Source organism: Phodopus roborovskii, unplaced genomic scaffold (genome assembly GCF_943737965.1).
Source record: "Phodopus roborovskii unplaced genomic scaffold, PHOROB, whole genome shotgun sequence".
NCBI classification, from domain to species: domain Eukaryota; kingdom Metazoa; phylum Chordata; class Mammalia; order Rodentia; family Cricetidae; genus Phodopus; species Phodopus roborovskii.
This window is the reverse complement of record NW_026126602.1, coordinates 11,650,545-11,665,986: the sequence shown is the minus strand read 5'-3', so window position 1 is coordinate 11,665,986 and position 15,442 is coordinate 11,650,545. Positions and strand designations below refer to the sequence as shown.

The following is a 15,442-nucleotide window of genomic DNA, read 5'->3' as shown; positions in this document are numbered from 1 at the left end:
GGGACTGGTGTTGGGGCATTAAGGATGTGTTGCTCCAATACCCATGGGCAAGCAGAAAGTCTCTTCTGCCTCTTTTTAGAAGTGATCAAACAGGATTTAAAACAAAGTGGTTGCCTAGCTGAGTCTCAGAACTCATTTGCATTACACTTTTCACTTGTTATATTCCTTCCAGCCATTGTCCCACATCCATGAAATGGTGAGAGGAGTCTTTTCAACTGACAGATAATAGTTGAACATTGATTGGAATACAATGTGACATTTTGACCTATGTTTAACTTGGTATCTACTAAATCAAGCTATTAGCATACCTGTAGCCTTGTATATACAATTAGGAGATGTTTCTTAAGCAGATCAGAAGTAGGAAAGGGAATATTTCTCTTTTGAATGTGAACTTAGACACAAAGATAATTCCTAGCTAGACAGTAAACAGATACAGTTGTTTCAGAATGGAAGCCCATGTGCTCAGACTTCCAGCAGAGTGTACCCTGAAGACAAGCCCTGTAGTGTCTCTGCTGTAAAACTTGTACTCCAAGATATTCTTCTTAGTGAAGAATTTTCCCAATGCCTTTCAGAGCATCTAGAATCTCTCATTCTCAGGCTCATGTGCCAAGCAAAACTCTCTAGACAGTATTGTGTGTGTGTGTGTGTGTGTGTGTGTGTGTGTGTGTGTGTGTGTGTGTGTGTGAAAAATACCCTACGGTCAAAACAAAATATAATGAAAAATATGCCCAAAGTTGTCATATTGTTCCTGGTTAGGAGCTGCTGTATGAGATGAAAATGTTTCAAGGTGATCAAGATCAAGATAGATTCTAATGCTGCATGAGGAGCAGCTACTAGATTTGAGGCCACACGATTCCTGCACAGAATATTATTCTCCTTAAAGTGAACTCCACAGATTACATTCCACATACATTCAAACTTCCCTATAAATAATTCAACTCTATGTACTTTACTTATACTTTAAAATCAAATTCATTAATTTGTCCAAAATGTTTCCTAAATTGCTGCTGGATATACATACTATTTCTTCTGGGTAATAGAATGAAGCACCAGATAATGGAATATCTTGAATCTGAGAGTTGTGCAGGTTGGTTGACATATATATATATATATATATATATATATATATATATATATATATATATGTCCATCCCAGTTGCCTCTCTCTCCCTCCCTCCCTCACACCCATGTCCCCAGACCCCGCCTCCTATCCTATTCTCCCCTACTCCACAGAGAGGGTGATGCATTCCAGGAGAGATCATCAAAATCTGTCAAGTCATTTGGAGGAGGTCTAGGCCTTCCCTCCTGCCTCTAGGCTAAGGGAGTATCCCCCCATGGGTAATGGGCTCCCAAAGTTCTTTCGTGCATCAGGGATACATCCTGGTTCTACTGTCAGAGGTCCCTTAGATTGCCCAGGCCTTCTAACTGAGACCCATGTTCAGAGGGTCTGAGTTGGTATAATGTAGCTATCAGTCTGGGGGCCCATTGGCTCCTCCTTGTTCAGGTAATCTGTCTCTGTAAGTTTCTGTAGCCTGGTATTGACCCTTTTCTTATCACTCCTCCCTCTGTGGAACTGGATTCCAGGAGTTTGGCTCAGTATTTAGCTGTGGGTGTCTGCTTCTGTTTCCATCAGCTACTAGATGAGGGCTCTATGATGGCATATAAGTTAGTTATCAATCTCATTATCAAGGAAGGACATATAAGGTAGCCTTTCTACTGTTGCTCAGATTGTTAGTTGGGGTCATCTTTGTAGGTCTCTGGACATTTTTCTAAAGTCAGTTTTCTCTTCAAACCTATAATGGCTCCCTCTATTGTGGTCTCTCTTCTTCTTGCTCTCATCAATTCATGCCCTGATTCAATCTTCCTGGTCTCACATATTCTCTTCTCCTCTTCTCTTTCTCCTAACTCCTAACTCCCTCTCCCAGCCCCATTCCCAATATGCTCAGGAGATCTTGTCCCTTTCAAGGTGAGGGACCTTGTTGAAACTCTTAGGTTCTTTCTTGTATCCTAGTTTCACTGCTGGTGTGAATTATAGGCTGGTGATCCTTTGCTCTATGTCTAAAATCCATATATGAATGAGAGTGATTACATACCATGTTCTTCTTTTTGTGACTGGGTTACCTCACTCAGGATGGTTTCTTTGAGTTCCATCCATTTGCCTGCAAATTTTAAGATTCCATTTTTCCTGCCCACAGAGTAGCATTCCATTGTGTAAGTGTGCCACTTCTTTATCCATTCTTCATATGAGATTCATTTAGGTTGCTTCCAGGTTCTTGCTATTACAAATAATGCTGCTACGAACATAGTTGAACAGATGTCTTTGTTTCGTGGATGTGGATCATTTGGAGAGCAGAATTTCCAGGTCCTGTAGTAGACTGATTCCCATTTTCCTGAGGTACTGCCATACTGATCTCCAAAATGGCTGTACAAGTTTGCACTCCTACCAGCAGTGGAGGAGTGTTCCACTTTTTCCATATCTTCTCCAACATAAGCTGTCGTTAGTGTTTCTAATTTTAGCCATCCTGACAGGGGGTAAGATGTTAGCTCAGAGTTGTTTTGATTTGCATTTCCCTGATGGCTAAGGATGTTGAACACTTTCTTAAGTGTCTTTCAGCCATTTTGGATTCCTCTATTGAGAATTCTATACTCCATTCTGTATACTCAGTGTACCCAACTTTTTAATAGGGTTATTTGGTGTTTTGGTGACTAGTTTCTTGAGTTCTTTGTATATATTTTGGAGATCAGATGTGGGGTTGGAAAAGATCTTTTCCCAATCTGGGGGTTGCTGTTTGGTCTTGTTGACTATGTCCTTTGCCTTACAGAAGAGTCTAAGTTTGAGGAGGTCACATTTATTGTCATTCTCAGTGTCTGTGCTACTGCTATTATGTTCAGGAAGTGGTCTCCCACTTTCTCTTATAAGAGGTTCAGTGTGGCTGGATTGATGTTGAGGTCTTTCATCCATTTGGACTTGAGTTTTGTGCATGGCATTAGTCATGGGTCTATGTGCAGTCTTCTACACACCGTCATCCAGTTGTGCCAGTTGTGCCACTTGTTGAAGACACTTTCCTCTTTCCATTGTATAATTTTAGTTGTTTTATCAAAAATCAAGTGTTCATAGGTGTGTGGGTTAATATCATGATTTTTGATTCAATTCCATTGGTCTACCTATTTTTGTGTCAATACCAAGCTCTTTTCAGGACTATATTTCTATAGTAGTGCTTGAAGTTGGGGATGGTGATGCCTGCTGACATTCCTTTATTGTACAGCGTTGTTTTGGCTATCCTGGGTCTTTTGATTTTCCATATAAAGTTGATTATTATCCTTTCAGGGTCAGTGAAGAATTGTGCTGGGATTTTGATGGGTATTGCATTGAATCTGTAGATTGCTTTTGGCAAGATTCCCATTTTTTTATGTTTATCCTACCTATACAAGAGCTTGGGAAATAAATTTGCACAAACTGGAGTCTTCTGGGAAGAGAGAACCTCTATTAAGAAATTACTACTCCAGATTGGCCTATGAACATGTCTGTGGAGAGATCTGCTTGACTGATAGTTCATTTGGTATGGCCCCGCCTGCTGGGGTGGTATCACCCCTGGGAAATTGATCCTGAGCTGTATTAGAAAGCAAGCCAATTGAGTCATAGTGTTCTTTCAAGGTCCCAGCTTCAAGGTCCCTTTCTCCTGAGTTGGGTTCCTACCTTGACTTTCCTTCCTCACTGATGGACAGTAGCTATTAAGCCTTATAAATCAATTCCTCTCCAAGTTTCTTTTGGTCATGATGCTTATCACAGTTGGAGGAAATATGTTGTGGAATATTACTTTATGTAAAGATGTGTTACTTTTTTATGTTGTGAAATATTACTTTAATTATGTAAAGCTATTTATTACATTTGTTCATGCTGTATTTGTTTAACATGTAAAGATGTGTTACATTTGTTTAAGCTGCATTTATTTAATGGTGTATTTAATGATGTAAAGATGTGTCGTTGGTTCACCTTGCCTGCCTAAGGCACCTGGTTGTTCTAATAAACAGCTGAATGGTAAATAGCTAGTCAGAGGAGGGGTAAGTAGGGTTGGTGGGCAGAGAGAGTAAGTAGGAGGAATCTAGGCTCAAGAGAGAAGAGAGATTGAGGGAGAAAAAATGGGAGATGCCTTGGGGACAGCCCACCAGTCAGACACAGAAGAAGCAGGCAAAGTAGGACATGCCAAATGAAAGAGAGGTAAAGCACCAATGCAAAACATACATGAAGAGAAACAGGTTAATTTATGTTATAAGAACTAGTGGGACAAGCATGAGAAAAGCTGAATATTCATAAGTAATAATACATCCCCATGTCATGGTTGGGGGTTGGTGGTCAAAGAAAGCCTGCTACTGAGATAGGTAATAAAATTATGCAGTCAAAAGAAACAAATTCATGTATTACCAAGTCCCTAAAGATGCTGGTGGCCATGAGACTACAGGATGTAGCTCAGCAGAAGAATTTGCTGAGTCCTGATTTAAAAAATCCAGTCTATGTCATTTAGTTATAATTAATTAATACATTATTTTTCGATTATGCTCAGAAGACAAGGTGAGATCACAAAACAAATAATCCAAAAATATATAGAATCCCAGTGAAGACTAGGAGCTGCTCTCCAAATGTCCTGGTTGAATTTTATAATTTTAGGAATGACTATATCTTTGATTGGGAATCAGAGATTCATACTTAATTTACACATTGTTGTGTGAACTGAGTAAAATGATGCATGTGTAGTCCTTTTAAGGCTCAGAAAATGACAGATAGGAGGGTGAGGTTTTATATTTGATGCTCAACAGTAGAATTATGTGACTACTACCCCATCTACCTCTGCCACGGCCACCATCACCACCAACAAAGGCTTCAAGAAATTATCATTGAAAGTCGACACAGATCTTATTTAGATTCCCAATAGTTGAGGAGTACTCCCAATAACAAGTAAATAAAGATCTAAATATTCAAAGAGATTAGGAATGAGAATTGCTGGTGGGAGTTTGTTTCAGAGGAAGGAAGAGTAAGATGCTGAAGAAGAAGTAACAAGTGTTTCCTACATCAGCTCAACTTTGGCTAAGTAACTTTGTGATAAGAGGATGATGTTCACAATGTGAAAGGAATGACTAGTTTCCTGAGCCCTTATAAGGACTAAATATACATGCATTACTGTACTCAGTTAATATAGTACTCTGTAAAGTGTGTATGATTCTAAGATTTCCAAACAAAGATATGATGCTGTCATGGAGTTCTGTTGTGGTTAAGTTCTTCTCATTCTCCCTAGCTTGTAGATAGATAATCTCTTTGCTATGTCCTCACATTATTGGAACTGATGGGAAGGAGGGAGAACTTTGATCTTTTCCTCTGTAAGACCTTACATGCATGATCTCATCTAAACCCAGTTACCTCTTAAACCCTCACCTCCAAAGAACATCTTCATCTGGCAAGACAGAGCCTTTGGAGGTCTCAAAGATTTAATCCATAAAAATGGGAACCATGTATTCTATATACTAGGAATTCCTTAAAATAATCATCATTAAATGCTATTAGGTGCAATAGTGATGGTATCTTAACCTAAAGTAAGCCGTGGCTCCTCAAGTGAGGCTAGCTATGGCTTTTGATGACTTCCATTTTTTCCTCTGGAATATCCTAAATTGATGTACTCTTCCTTTCTCTTCTCACTACAGATTCCCCTTTATTCACTAGCTTTCCTTAGGAAGCTTCCTCTGGCTCACTGTCTCAGTTGCTTTCTTAGCATACTGGATATCCGTTTCTTGTTGATTTCCTCATATGTTCATTTGACATAGAAGCTCCTAGAAAACTATCACACTTGTATTCCTGTAATTTTGTGACTATCCCCTCGCTCATGACTAAACCTGTTGGAAGCAAGTGGGGACATGTATAACTTCTTGGAGGCCAATCTTGGGTCTCCTATAGAGTGGGTGGAATAAGTTGCTGGGGTAAGTAGTATAGGCTAGGGTGCTCTTGGATATTAAGAGCTTAAATAATCATTTAATAATGCAGAACTAGCTCCTGGTACTGTATAATCTCAGCATCTCTAAAGGGTAATTTATTTTTAATCATTCCACTTTCTGCCAAGTTATCTGCAATTTTTCCATCTATTGTCCATAGTTACAATTTTTTGTTAAGAAATGATTTTTAATTTTTGCATTTATCTTCTTACTCTCTTTGTATTTGCCATTTACATATATTTCATTTTTAATCCTATTATCAGACAGGTATCAATGAATATCTGTGATGTGTAACTAAGAGACTTAGGCATTTTTATAAGTTGAGTTTTTATATATTTTCTAATAAGTAAATACAATAACAATATCAATTTCATTAATTGTGCAAGTCTTGGATGAAGAAATTTATGAATCTGAAAACTGTATTACAATAAGCATTTACCATATAGGGTAATGATTTATATGGTTACTTCTTGTTTGAAAATGATCTTAGTCAATGAGAGGTATTAGTGGTTTTAACCTTGGAGTCTCACAGGAGTCTCACAAGCACACAAGTGTGCTACTTCTCAGTTTACTCACTCTCTGCAAAGAGTGTAATTAGCAAAACATGAGGAAAGAAGAGGCAGTGTGACTGAGACATTCTGTTTGGAGTGAGTTCGAACTGGGTACAACAGACACTACCTAAAAGAAAAATCTTCCCATGGTCCATTTTAATCAAATACATTTATTACTCAGTCCTTACATTTGTAATTTAACAATTGAATTAATTTCACTCTACTGGCAGCAGATGGTGTGTGATTATTGCCTTCTTAATTTAAAAGTGCCTGTCAATACTTATTAAATATGGATTAAGCCTGGGTTACTGCAACTGCTTGGGTTTTCATTAATATAGTTCTTTCCATTTAAATTTGGCAATTAAAACGCATAGAAATCTGATAGATTACATAGTGCCTTTTAGAGCTTCAACTTCAAATGATGTAGTTTATGTGAATTCTTCTGGAAATAGCACTTCTCTTTGCTGTTTTAGAGTGACATTGTCCCTATGTACACAGAGGCAGAAGCTTGCATGCTTTTAACTTGATTATACCCCTGAAATGCTACCTGTGAACTCAGAGCCTGGGGAACTCTATAGCCAGCTCTGGTTCTGCACGATTTGGAAAGTGGGTAGCATAAGGGATTCTGCACTTGCGGGCTCCTTGACAATGCAGGCAGTGGGTTGAATTTAAATGGTATTTTCGCTCTTCAGAACCCGAACCTGTATTTTAAAACGTAAATTATTATCCAGCAAGTACATAAACCTGTTTCACAGAATCTAGGTTCATTTTTAGTGTGTTCCTTTAACTGCACCTGAATGGAGTAGCCGCTCTATCTGGAGATTTGGGGCTGGAAAGTATGTGTGGTTTATAGAACTCATCACATTATTCATTGCAGGGAAACAATACAAGTCATTTTGTCACAGATTTCAGAGGGGTTTCCTTTGTTGTTTTGTTTTTGTTTTTAACTGAGAGTTGACTGTGTCAGGGTGTTTGGTTTGCTTGTTTTCAGGCCTTTGCCTCTCTGAGGTTCAGTGTTCTGCCTGCAGCTCACGAGGACTCATTTTTCAGGGAAATCTCTGATTCAGGCAGGCCTGGGGGTGGTCTCTGGCTGTGTTCCCTCTCTCCCTCCAGGGCCCCATTGATCTTTCTCAGCAGTGGATCCATCACTTTCCCCTCAGCTTCTGACACTTCATTGCTCATTCATCTCCTGACCAACTTAGATGCCTCTTTCTTCGGTTAAGAAAAATATCCTCTGCCAAAGAGTTTTTTCTTTTAAAGAAAGTTTTTTGGAACTTTTTTTTTTGCATGCCTGTTTGAATGTCCTGAAGTGCTAGAAAACACATGAGAAAAGACACACAGAGAAAGTCATACAAAGGCTGTGGAGATAGCTAAATCTTGGTACCTAAAGAAGCTAGAAAGCAGCATAGAAATGCTATTTATGCCCTTGGTTCCTCAGCAGTAACTGAGGACATAATAAACAGTAAAATATATATATATATATATATATATATATATATATATATATATATATATTTTTTTTAGTAAGTCCAGCTATTGAGTGGAATCAATTTTATATGATCAAATTTGATGTCTGGAAAAGTTTTATAACATGAGTTCTATTTAATACCTGTTAGGTGACCAAAAGGAGTTAAACAAATTTGATAAATTATAGTCTCTTGGTTTTATTTTATATTTAAATTCACTATTAGTATTGTAGATAAATAGCCACTGCATATATTTTATAGACATGAACAGAAATGATAACTCATTTATATAGCTCACATAGTTCAACGCTGGTCATAATTTGGACTTCTACTCCATTCTGTTTTATTAGCTTTGCTTCAACTCTTGTAGGCTGTTAATATATACCACTGTCAAAGGACTGTCTGTGGTACCCGCCCTTTCTCCTCCTCTCCTGTAGGACTATTCCATTCAACTCTTTTCACTGCAAGCTTACTGTACCTCCTCTTCAGGGTTCATGTGCAGGTTACCATGTGCTTCACTCTTTATTCCCCTAGGAAAATTAAAGCAATCCAAAAACAGCATCTTTAAACAACACCCCCTACATATTGGTCTGTATTCAGCCTTGTCTCCAGAGAATGTGATATGCTGCCCTGTGACTCCTTTTTTGGGGCACTGGAGTATATCCCTTTGTATCTACATAAGGATGACCTTCCAGGATTATCTCTTCTTTTGCATTCACTTTTTTCCTCCACTAAATCCTCTCAAAAACACACAAACATGATGTAACATCTTTATTCTTTAAAAAAAAAAAATCTGTTCAGCCTGAAAAATGATTCAGTGGTTAAGAACATATATTACACTTGACTACTGCCCAAGTTTGGTTCCTAGTACTAGGGTTGCTGGCTCACCACCTCCTGTAACCCCAGCGTCAGAGGATTTGTTGCCCTTTTCTGGCCTTTGCAAGCACTAAACGTATGTGCCCCAACACAAAATTAAAAATAAAATGTATTTAAAACAAGAACCCATTCCATTCACCTACACTTTTTTTTCTGTTTTCAGTTAGTGTTTCATCCCTTTCTTGCTCCCATTGAAATGAAAGTCTTGAAAAAAGTTATTTCCCTAAACTTATCTCTTCTCATTTGGGCTGACAGTCTACATATGAGTTATCTAATTTGTGCTCTCAAAAAAGCCATCAATTACCTCTGTGACACATGTTTATCTTGTGGCCATGTTATATCAATAACCTTCATATCCCATGTTTGTCTTAACTAAGATCATAGTTTCGCTTGGCTTCACTGGCATGTCTCTTCACTCCATTCTTGAATTTAATTTCTCAAATCCCAGTTTTACAGCTTTTATTCATCAGCCCCAGCTATTTACTCTCCACCACTTTTGGTTCATACCTTTTCAGGATTCTGAACACTAAAGAATGCAGTATAGAATTTCTATTTCCCTTCCCCATACTCTGGCAGTAAATTTTGTATCATACTTTGAAAACTGAAGTTTTACTTGCATCAGCTTATCCTGTAGACCTCTTACATGGCATAACTTTTGGGTATATTCCACTTGCTGTCCACTGCAAAAGAAAGCTATGAATGCTGCCTATAACAAAAAAAAATGACTTTTTAAAAATATGATAGATTTCTTAAAATTGTTTTGTGACTCAGATGTGTGGTTATTGAATGTAGACCTTGTAGATGACAACACTTTGTAACAGTATCAAAGGTTATTCATGCATGGCTTTTTTTTTTTTTTTTTTTGGTAATTGTTTTGTTTGCTTTTGTTTAAAATCAAATGACTGTCACTGTCATTTTAATTTTAGAAGATCTATAGTCTTTTAAACTATTTCAAAATCCTTGGGAAGTTTTGTTGAGCCGATGACACTGATAGGGTACATCTAAAACCAAGTTTTGAAAATTTCTATCAATAATTCCATTTTTTTTTTGAGATGAGGTTTTTCTGTGTGACTGTAAGGTGTACTGTTTTTCCGCCCGCCGCCACTGGTCTTGTCCTGCCGCCACGCTGCCAGCCCCAAATAATACACAGAGACTCTGTATTTGGTACAATACTGTTGGCCCGGTTACTTGTTTCTTATCGGCTAGCTCTGCCTTTAATTATGAACCCATTTCTGCTGATCTATGTATTTTCACATGGCCTTCTCTTACCGGGGAGGCGGCTGGCGTCCAGCTCTCTCCAGACACTCCATCTTGACTCCTCCCTACTACTTCCTATTTCCTCCTTGTCTCCTAGTCCCTCCTATCCTCCTTTCCTATTGGCCAACGGTGCTTTATTATTAACCAGTATGAGAAACATATACAGAATGACATCTCCCATCAGTGTGACAGCTCTTGTTGTCCTGAAACTCACTTTGTAGACTGTGGCATTATTAAAAATGATATTTTAGTTACTTATTTAGGTTAGGGAAGAGGACCATGCCAAGACTTTCAGGTAGTGGTCAGAGAGCGACCTGTAGGAATAGAATCTCTTTCTCCCCCCCCAGGGGTCCTAGATCTCAAACTCAGGTTGTCAGGCTCAGCATAGAAGGCCTTTACCATTGAGCTATCTCCAGGTCTTTGGCAACACCATTTATGTCGTTTCTTCCCTGTGGTTTGAATAAAAAATAAATCATACATTCTACACAGTTTGGATATCTTTTTTTTTAAATTGACAATTTTATATAACAAAATTTATGTTGTTTTACCCCCATTATGCTCTTGCTCCATTTCAAACACAGTGGAGGAAAGTTCTCTTTTATTCCAGTCTCTGTCATTAGGGGGCTTTTCACTCTTTGCTGTTCAAATACACAGCCAATGAAGCGCTCTTCATAAGCAGGTAACATCATCTGGTCAATTCCCCCCTTTTCCCACTTGTCTCTTCCCATTCTCTGATTTCAGTTTTCCTTGCTTCTCCATACTTCTTCCATGAATGAGAGTAGACAATAATACCATACACATTTTCCTGTAAAATATCCCACATAAAAAGGATTTCCCCATTAAAAACAGACTTACAAACATATTGTATATCATTAAATTTCAGACTTTTCCACAAAAATCACCTCCTATAATCTTTGTTTTCATCTTTTTCCTTTTATTGAAAACATATTCTTTTCTCATACAATATATACTGATTACAGTTTTCCCTCCAGTTCTTCCCCACTTGCCCTCCCCTCCAGAACCACTGCCATTCTGTCTCTCATTAGAAAAGAACAGGCTTCTAAGAGATAACAACCAAACATTACAAAATAAGTATACGATAAAGAAGCAAATACCTTCACATTGAGGCTGGACAAGCCAACCCAGCAAAAGGAAAGAAGTACCAAGATCAGACACAAGAATCTGGGACCCACCCCACTCATGTACTAACTCAAGAATCCCATAAAAATACTAAGCTGGAAGGAAGGTATAATATATATGCAGAGGACTAGGTACAGACCTATGAAGGTCCTGTGCTTGCTGTGTCAAGGTTTCTGTGAAAACTTATGAGCTTTGCTTAGTTGATTCAATAGGCCTTGTTATAATGGTGTCTTCTATGCCCTCTGGCTCTTACACTCTTTTTACCTCTTCTTTTGCAGGATTTCCTGAGCTCTGAAAGGAGGAATTTGATAAAGATATCCCATTTATATTTGTGTGTTCCAAGTACATATATACACATATATATTTCTCTCTGTTGTGTGTGTGTGTGTGTGTGTGTGTGTGTGTGTGTGTGTGTGTGTGTGATGTCTTGATGTGTCTCTGCATTGTTCCCATATGCTGTTGGAGGAAGCTTCTCTGATAATGATGTATGAATATAGCAGAATATCATTAGGAGTTATATTATTGATGCTTTTTTTTTTTTATTAGTTATGCTTGTTTTTAACCCAGGGCTCTGGGCTATCCAGTCTCTGGTTCTTGGTTACCCAAACAGTATCAGGTATGGCTCTTTCTTGTGGAGTGGGCCTTAAGTTAAGTCAGATATTGGGTGGCTACTCCCACAAGTTCTGTGACGCTATTGCACTAATATATCTTACAAAGAGGATAGATTGCAGGTCAAAAGATTTGTTTGTGGCTAGGCTTGTGTTTCTTTTTTGGTAGCTTGCAGAGTGTCTTCCTGTAACAGAGACACTGGAACATAGAGATGAAGGCTCCATGGAGGCACCAGCTCTACTTCTCTATGTTCGATGAACTATATGAGTGTTCCCTCAACAGTTGGGTGTTGCTGTCAGTTAACAAGAGCCTGGATTGTTTGGGAATTTCCATGAGGCCCTCTTGGCCAGCAACTCAACTGAATGCAACCTAGTTTCACTACTGAAAGCCTTACTAGGTGACAAGAGATATTAGTTGGGACTCTTTATCCTCCATTATTAGAAAACCTCATTGGGATTGCCTTCAGATATTTTAGGAAATTTCTGCTACATTAGGTTTCCATATCATCCCTCAAATGCCTGTGAATTCAGGCTGTCTCTCCTCCAATACCCCATCTTTCAACTCTATCTCCTTTTCCCTTCCTTGCATTCCTGTCCCTACCTGCCCCTAGTCCATCTGTAAAATCTATTCTATTTCTACCTTCCAGGGAGATTCATGTGTCTCCTCTAATCCCTTCCTCTATATGCAGCCTTTCTTGCCCTATGGTTCTTGTAGCTTGGTTTTCATTTATCTGATGGCTAATATTCACCTATAAATGAATACATACCATTTTTATCTTACAGGATACAGGTTACCTCAGTCAGGATGATTTTTCCAGGTTGCATACATTTGCCTGATGACATTTTTAAAAACAGGATGATGATTATAGTGAGGATGATGAGGATGAGAGTGAGGATGATGGTAGTGAGGATGATAGTGAGGATGATGATGATAGTGAGGATGATAATGATAGTGAGGATGATAATGACAGTGAGGATGATGATAATAGTGCAACTGGATTCCAAGAGTTTGGTTCAGGGTTTAGCTGTGGGTATCTGCTCCTGCTTCCATCAGCTACTAGATGAAGGATCTAGGATGGTGTATAAGATAGTCATCAATCTCATTATTGGGGAAGGACATTTAATTTATGTTAGTTACGGTCATCCTTGTAGATCTCTGGACATTTCCCTAGTGCCAGATTTCTTTTAAAACGTTTAATGGCTCCCTCTACTATGGTATCTTTTTTCTTGTTCTCCTCTATTCTGACCCTGACAATCTTCCTGCTCTGTCATGCCCACTTCTCCCCTCCTCTTCCTCCTAATTCTCTCTCCCCTCCTCCCACGCTCCCAAAGTTTGTCTGTTGACTGCAAATTTGACTGTCCTTCAGTGCCATTTCCTCTCTTTGGTTAAAAGGCCATATTTTTGTTTTATTGCAAATTGATCAGAAGCAGTTTCTAACAACACAGCTAGCAGTTGGACAATCCCATTTTGAGCTTCGAACCACTTGAGATTTCTCCTGAGCTAACTTGAAGTTTTGGGTGTACAACCATTTACAGTAGGTAGTGTAAAGGCAGTTCTCTGGTGGCCTCAGACCTACCTATTTTGCAGGTTGCCTTGTGTTGCTTTCCAGGAACAGATCTTCAAGGAGAGCGTAGGGGTGGTGAGACAGCTCTCCAAGGTGACCAATAATCTGGAAGAAAGGATAGAGGAGTTAGAAATATGGTATGAAAAGCTGGCGAGGCTAAAGTGCCTCAGTAGCAGCTGAAAGCCTTCTGTTCAATCAGGTATGTTCAGGGTCTCCACAGAGCTCTGGAGAAGGAAGAGTGGGCTCCTCCCATATGAGACCACTCTGACTGTGTTGTAGATCTTGGCCATTTTATCAGGTAAAAGATGGAATCTTAAATAATTTTTTATTTATATTTCTCTGATGGCTAATAATATTGAACATTTAAGTGTTCCTCAACTAATTTAATTTCTTGTATTGAGAATTCTCTGTTTAGATCTGTACCCTATTTTTAAATTCAGTTATTTATTTTTTGAAATCTAGTTTCTTGGGTTTTTTTATATATTTTGGATATTAGTTCTTTATTGAATGTGGAATTGGTAAAAAAAGAAAAAAAAACTTTCCCTACTCTGTAGGCTGATCTTTTGTCCATTGCCTGACAAAAGCTTTTCCGTTTCATGAGGTCCCGTTTATTGTTTGTTGATCTTAGTGCCTGCACTAAGTCTTCTTCTGTGACAAGTTCAAGGTTGTTCCCTACTTTCTGATTTCATGTTGAGGTCAGAGATCCATTTGAACATGAGTTTTGTGCAAAGTGACAAGTATGGATCTATTTACCTTCTTTATGCAGGCACTAAGTTTGACTAGCACCATTTGTTAAGATGCTGCCTTTTTTTTTTCAGGGGGTGTTTCTGGCTTCTTTATAAAAATTTAGGTATGTGGATTTACACCTGGGTCTTCATTTTGATCAACATGTTTGTTTTTATGCCAATATCATGCAGTTTTTTAATTACTATATCCCTATAGTACAAGTTGAAATCAGAAATGGTAAGACCTCCAGCCATTTTTTTAATGTTAAAGATTGTTTTATCTTATCTCTAACTGGCTGCTCTATATTTGTCTTCTTATGAAATTCTACTAACTGTATACCTTTGGGTTATTTCATAAATAATGTCTCTACATTGCTATACATAGCCACACATAATAAATGAAACATCACATTAAGTATTGTTTTTCCCCAATTTTACTGTCTAGGAAGAGTATCATAGCTATCTGGCCTCCAGTGCAGATGCAATGCCCACTTCTTGGTCACTAATTTTAGCTTTAGCTTTCTTGTGCCAGTCCAACTCTGCTTTGTTCAGATTTTTCTTTAGGTCTATTCTGTGTCTCATGCTCAAGTCTACAGGATACTTAGCTTATGTTTTCTCACTCTGAAGTTTGCTAAGGTATGATTGTCAAATCTAATAGATGTAGGCCTTTAAAAAGCTAAAGGAAAAATTCTTCAGGGAAAATTAAGATCAAGGAAGAAAGACCTGACATATCTTTCTTTGTTACAATAGAAAACCAATAGTAATAACTAGTGATAATAGTAATAATGATAATAATAACAAATGCTTTATTCACTAAGATTCTAATAATTTCCAAAGCCTTTGAAGCTGAACTCTTTGTAGTTTTGTAATAATAAGGTGACCCTTGAGCTTGGCTCTCTCTTCCGTTGGTTTTACCTCTGTATTCTTGCTAGAGAATACAGGGTGAGTAGGAAGGGAGTAGAAAGGAAATGTTAAAGATTATGCATCACCAAGACTTAATCTCAGCATTTGACATATTCCATTGCTGATGTATTTATCTGGCTTAGACCCTGAGCCTACAGTGCCGGTACTCCATATATTATGTGGAAGTGTGAGAGTTTTAGGCATTTGTTAAATCACAAAATCAGCACAATCCTATTTTCGTGTTTCCAAATATAACACATGGATTCACAACTTTTTTATTAGAAACTGTACTCCCTGAACTGAACTACTAAATGAGAAGGAATTATTGTATTTTTTCTGTTTGTTTGTTTTGTTTTGTGTGTTATGTGATGT

At 38.1% G+C, this 15,442-nt stretch overlaps 1 pseudogene; it reads left to right on the top strand.

The window, feature by feature from the left end:
- LOC127237429 (casein kinase I-like) overlaps positions 1-13,622 on the top strand; it is an 83,585-nt pseudogene extending 69,963 nt beyond the window's left edge.
- The last annotated feature ends 1,820 nt before the right edge of the window (positions 13,623-15,442 follow it).